Source organism: Elaeis guineensis, chromosome 6 (assembly GCF_000442705.2).
Source record: "Elaeis guineensis isolate ETL-2024a chromosome 6, EG11, whole genome shotgun sequence".
In the NCBI taxonomy this organism is placed as follows: domain Eukaryota; kingdom Viridiplantae; phylum Streptophyta; class Magnoliopsida; order Arecales; family Arecaceae; genus Elaeis; species Elaeis guineensis.
Genome location: NC_025998.2, coordinates 120897763 through 120904596, shown reverse-complemented (window position 1 = coordinate 120904596; position 6834 = coordinate 120897763).

Below are 6834 nucleotides of genomic sequence, written 5' to 3'. Positions count from 1 at the left end.
ATCAAGTTATATTTTAATTTCATCAACATGTTCATGTCTTCTTTCTCCAGTTTGATCATCAACCACCACATTTTCAATGACAATAGCTATTGTTCTATCAACACCTTTATTTATATATTTAAAAAGATATTTGATCATTTTTAATTTATTGCACCATTCAATATTTATATGCACTTGATAACGTATAAGCAGATCTAGATTATATAGAACAACAAATCTATTATCAAGGATAACTCTATTTTTAATACCATGCCAACCATCATCTTTCCTCCTGTAAATGACAAATCCATTTTCATCAATTGATGTTCTGCTATGAAATTTTTTTGAAAAAGATTTCGAACATTGTCCTTTGACGATACATGGTGATTTTAGATTTTTATATCCACATGGACCTTGCATCATAAACTTCAAAATACTTTCATATCCAATTGGTTCTATATTTTTATCAAGTAGTTCTACATTTATTATAGAATTTATATATGTAACTGTCGGATACTTATATTCCGAATCTAACCAAAGCAATATATGCACATGAGGCAAACCATATTTTTGAAACGCTATTGTATATAGAACTACAAAAGTTATAATAATAAACAATATCAAAATATAAAGTTAAATATATTGATAATTTTATTAGATTCATTTCTAAAAAAATATTAATTTACCTCCAATAATTTTTTCGAAATGCTGTTTTTTAGTGAGATCCGATAGTAATTCTTTGACTTTCATCTTGAATATCCTACTCACAATATCGGGTCTATCTTCAGCTCTCTAACCTAATATAAAAGTCAAAGCTATCTTGATTTCAGGCCATTATGCATTACAAGTAAATGTGATGAATGAATCTGGATGTCCATATCATTTACAGATAGCAATAGTATCTTGATAATTTTGGATCATGTATCTTGGACTACCAGTAAAACTTGATGGCAAAATAATTCATTTTTCAATTACATCTCCATCAACATCCCCCCACACAACTATATCCTTTATACCCTAATAAATTTCGAAACGAAGATCTTTCTGATTTCTTCTAATATAATTCAGCCTTTTCTCTTCAATGCATGCAAAAGCATCAACTAAATATTGCTGAAATAATCTACCACCTCTTATTAATATTTTCTCTTCATTTACTCTTTGCTGTATCCTATAAGCATAAAATTCTCTCATTGTAATATACTGCCTGTTCACATTATGTTTTTTTTTAAGTTTTGTATATTTGATATCAATTCTGAAACCATCGTCACCATATGAAAATAAAATTGAATATTGCATAGCTATGAAACTTGGGTGCAAATCACTGATACGTTTTAAACATTCCATTTTAGGTTCAATAATAATATCTTGTCGATGATCTACCTGACCCAGGTCACCACCAATTAATCCAGTAATTTTTGATACTGAAGGAGCATTATATTCTAGACCATCCCCATGATGCTTCTCTAACAGTCTTAATCGCATAGGTAGAAAATCAGATTCTCTAAGATAGTCTCTAGCCATTTTGAAAGCTCTGATAATTTAATTTTTAGTATCAAACATCCTGATTAGGCCTTGTACAATTCCTTCATCTATTTCAGAATAACCATTATCTAGAATGATTGCTCCAATTCTATTGCTTAGTTCATATTCGGTGTCATATATATATATATATATATATATATATATATATATATATATATATATATATATATATATATATATATATATATATATATATATATATATAATTGTGTAAATTTTGGTCTTTCTCCATCAACAAGTAATAGCGATCCTATTCTATATTGATTTTGTCCACTGATCCGAAAAATATAAGGTCCAAATTTTTTATTTATTTTATTATCAATTTTTGCCTCAATCAATATAAATGCAAACATTGAGTTATATACTCTGACATTTTCTTGAAATTTTGTTAGAATTGTCCTCCATCATTTCTCAACAAAATATCCAAAAAATCTAAAGTTTCTTTCAACTTTGATAAATCAACTCTACCTTCATGATAATATAAGCTAAATATGAGCCTTGACTTATTTTTGAATTTCTATATACATTCTGCATATCAAAATATAGCTCCACAGAAACCACAGATATGTTCTCGTAGACCCATATCTAAAGGCTCAATAAATTTTTCTACACGAAAGAAATCTAATTTTCATTCTAATTATTTGAATATATTTTTTTTTTTAAAAAAAAGCTTACTTCAACATTCAGAAGTGGATGTATTTTGATTTTGTTGGCAATCTAGTCGGTGATGATATATTTGTTGAGACATTACATGCCGCTTGTTGATCAATATTTTTCAAAATCTCATATCGAATAGTATCTAAATTTTCTTCACCATTGCATGCCGCTTGTTGATCAGCATTTTTGAAAATCTCATATCAAATAGTATCTAAATTTTCTTAACCTTTTTTCTTCCATCATGCTTCGAATTATTAGTTATTTTTATCAATCATTGACTTCTCTGTTGTCTAAGAATTTACATCTTTTCGCTCTATTTTGTCTATATATACTTGCACAATCTATTCTATAAATTTTATAATAAACATATTACGTATTTTATTCAAAAAATATAAAATAATTTCAGACACAAAAATTATAGCATCATGAAAATTCAGCATTACTTGCAATGTACATTCACTCCATTTAAGTAGATACGAATGATAGCCAATTTTTTTTTCCACAACTTTTCGTAACAAAATGAATAATAGATGCAATATAAATGACTTAATATAAAGTCATGTATCACATAATAGATAGTATTTCATAGATAGAAAACAACATATATATATTTACATTGTAAGCAAATATTACACTACCAAAGAAACATTCACGATAAAAGGTTTTTTGATACAAAAAATCAAAGACGTATATATCGAACTCTCCTTTAGATAGATTCTTCAATTTCTTTAAGGACATGCATAGGTATTGCTTTTGGTACACATGAACCACTTAACATAACATGTCCATGATGACAAAAATTAGCGCAAAAAGAGAGAATGCCTGATCGGGTCATGTTCCTTTTCATGTGCTCCTTGACAAAACTCTTTACCAATCAAGAATAGTTCTTTTGTGGTGCCGGTCATCCCCAAAAACAATCTAAAAGATGCTACCAAAGTAAAGGTAAAATTGCTCTCAATGCCAAGAACTTTTCTTCCTCATCCATAATATATCCCGCAATTATAATTTCTTGGATCTTTCCATTAATTATCATGATGTGATCAACCATGTCAATATTGAATTCCATCCTATATTCATTCAGTTTCCTTACCATTTTTCTAACATGCATATGCTGCTGCACACTTCTTATGGCTACGGGAGTTCTTTTAAAAATTATCATTTTTCTATAATAAATATACAAAAAAATTAGAAAAAATATTGTATGCATCCAAAATTATTTAGATAGAAAAAATACCTACACCTAAAATATAAAGAACTATTACGCATTTTTTTACATTCTTAATATTTTGATTTTCTTTTTTGTGTGATCCAAAACATAGTTTATCAATTGATGATAGTTTCTAAAGAAAAAGAAAAATTAGAAAAAACATTTGCATGATAAAAATACTATAGGTTAAAATATGTTATCTAGATTTTAGAAATTTTAAATTTAATAGAATTAAAAAGTATAAGTTATCAAAATTTTGGAATGAATAAGAAAAAAAAAATAAGAGTAAAAATCAAAGCATTCAAATATTGCATCAAATATGGGAAAAGATATATATATCGCTTCACAATATACAATATTTTTGCTATAATTTTTTGATGCTATATTTTTATTTTTTATCAATATTTTTATATCTTGTTGTAACATAATATGAAAAAGTGCAACATAAAGGTGGCCATGACTAAAAATTGGAGCAAGCAAGTACAACCCAAGTTGTATAATATAAGTGGTCACTGTTCATGATCGACATTCTTGGTATGGCAACAAATTTTACCTTTAAATATGGTTTATCTACTAATGATACACTTAAAAAATAATAAAAAAATTATTCCTTAATATCAATTTTTGAAATATTTTTTATCTATGTAATTATGATCGTCGATTTCAATTTTATCAAAGTAGTGATTTTTTGTCTAGCAAAATTTTATAAAAAAATTCAATTAATTTTTTTAAAATTATGATTAATTATGAAATTACAATTTCAATGGCATATTATACAAAATATCAACATTAACGTCTTCTATAAACTGAAATCTTGAATTATTATATGATTATTTTAACATCAGTGACATACTTAGAGTTCATTTTATAGGGATATTTTTGCTATATTGAATGATTGTACAATCATTGATATCTATTTAGACCGTATTTGAGATTGCTTCTGACATTTTTTAAAGCTAAAAGATTATAATCATTTGATTGAAGTTTTGAAATAATTTTTAATTATTTTTTAAGCTAAATAATTTTTATTTGACAAAAACTTTAATTTGAAGTTTTTCCCAAAAAAATTATATATATATATATAAAGTCTATAAAAATTATACCAAAAATATCTATTGGGAAGCTATTTTTATGATCGAAATACCTTTGAATTTCATAATTTTTAATAATAATATAGTAAATATAATTATATTATAATTGTTAACTAATAATGGATATTATACTATATTGAAATGTAGTACATTTTATTGTATTGTGTTGTATCATATTATAGAATAATATAAATATGGCAATACTACTATCATTATTAAATTATAATAATTATATTTTATAGTATAGTATTATATTATTATAATATATTTTAAAATTAGTATAATAATATTTCTAAATAAATGATTACTTCAATTAAATAAAAGATGACTAGAGAACATAAATACAAACAATCCAAAATAACAAAGTTAATTTTTTGATTAAAATATTAATTTTTGCATGTGATTCAACTCCAAATATTCATTTTTTAGAATAAGAAAACCCCTTTTTCTCACCTATATTGTTTTTATTTTTAAAAAATATAATTTATAGATTTAACAAAGGGTTTTCTATAAATAAAACAGGGTAGGAGGATTCATTTGAAATAAGAAAATATATATGGGCTTTTCTATAAAATCATATTTTTTTTATTTTTTACTCTCTCTTTACCTTCTCATTTGGCTCCTCTCTTCTCGTTTGTTCCAAATTATTCTTTTTTTTTCTTCCGACCTAACCCTCTCTTCTCCTCCTCTCCCCTCCAATCGTCAAAATCCAGCGACGCCGACCTCCCTCATCAATGCTTGATCCATCTATCTAGATACACAGTCTCTTTACCTCTCCTTTTTTTTCCTCATTTTACTCTTTCTTTCCCTTTCATTCCAAATCTTTCTCATGTTCTCTTTCTACCTTTGCCCTAGTCTTTTCTGTAACACCTGAAACAACAAAAAAAAAAAGAGAGCTTTGATAGAAAAAAAAATAAAAAAGAATAATAATAATAATAATACTCATCTCTATGTCTGGACGTCAGAAGTAGGCAAAGGAGGTGCAAAGTGGTGTATTTTGATCTTCAGGAGCTTAGATCCGAGACTATTATAGGATCTTTAACCATAACGACGGTTAAGGTTGCTTACAAAGATGAGAGGGAAGAAACAAAAGATCGATTGGATGCAGAAAATTCTATATCCTGTTTATCCAACAGGCTAAAAGATAGAGGATAAAATTAAATCCGATCCATTAGTCCGATTCGTCAAGAAGCAACACAGACAGAAACTGGCCAAATTACATTACCTTTCATTTCCCAAGCATTTCACTATAATTTTATCCACTGTAATCAAATATAAATAGATTGTAACAGTGAGATCTGGAAGCAAGTAAATGAATGGATATTTTTTCCCTCCTAAATTTTTTCCTCATCTTTCCCTCAGATCTATCTTCCGAATCCCCCTTCTTCTTCTCTGAATTCTCCTTCTTTCTTCTCTACTTCTCTCCCAGATCTATCTGAAGTTCCTCCACAACCCTTAATCCTTCCTTTTAGATTTTAAACCAAACCCCTTCCCTTCATTCACTATGCCCAGATCTGCACAAATCTGAGAACATCAGCTAGAAATACTTACCAAAGAATATTGGGATGTTACAATTTTGGTATAAGAGCTAGGATAGAGCCTTGGACCTGAGGCATGGAGTCCTGCTGTAACTGAATTACCACTTCCTAGTGGTACTGCAGCAGATCATCAGTGGAATAGCAATAGATCAGATTGACAATAGCTCAGGCTACTAACTGATCAGATCAACAGAAGAAATATTTGAAGATAGGCGGTAGATCTATCAGTCTAATCAAATAGGCTGTTGAAGCATCAGGTAATCCTCAAATTTTTGAATCTACTTCTAATAAAGACAGTGGTAATTGATAGAAAAAATGTATCAAGGTCTCTGTGGAGTGATTACTATTTCAATCAGTTAGGAACAGCAACCTGACCTCATTAGATCATCATCGGCCGCTTTGATTGAATTTACTGTTGGGAAGAGATTGTAAAAATTTTCCCACCAAGTAGTTTCAAAATAGTTCAAAATAGGGATCAAAAATAGGAACTGATCCAAACACTATAATCAATTTAATTTGAGTGAAGTAGAAGAAGAAGAAGAAATGGTAGAGGAAACTAGATTGAAGAAAATCAGTGAAAACCTCAAAATTCTTAAAAAAAATGCAAACACTCTCCACTGAATACCACAGTCATATTGAAGATAGGTTATAGCAAGTAACAGATAAATATAACACTAAAATAGGAGTGCTAGTAAGACAGTTGGATGAGATGCAGATAGAGAAAAAACAGAGGTATGAAGCTTTACAAATAGAGACAGTAAGGAGGCATGAGATTATGATGTAGGAACAAAACCGTAGGCATGAGTAATTGCTGAAGCTA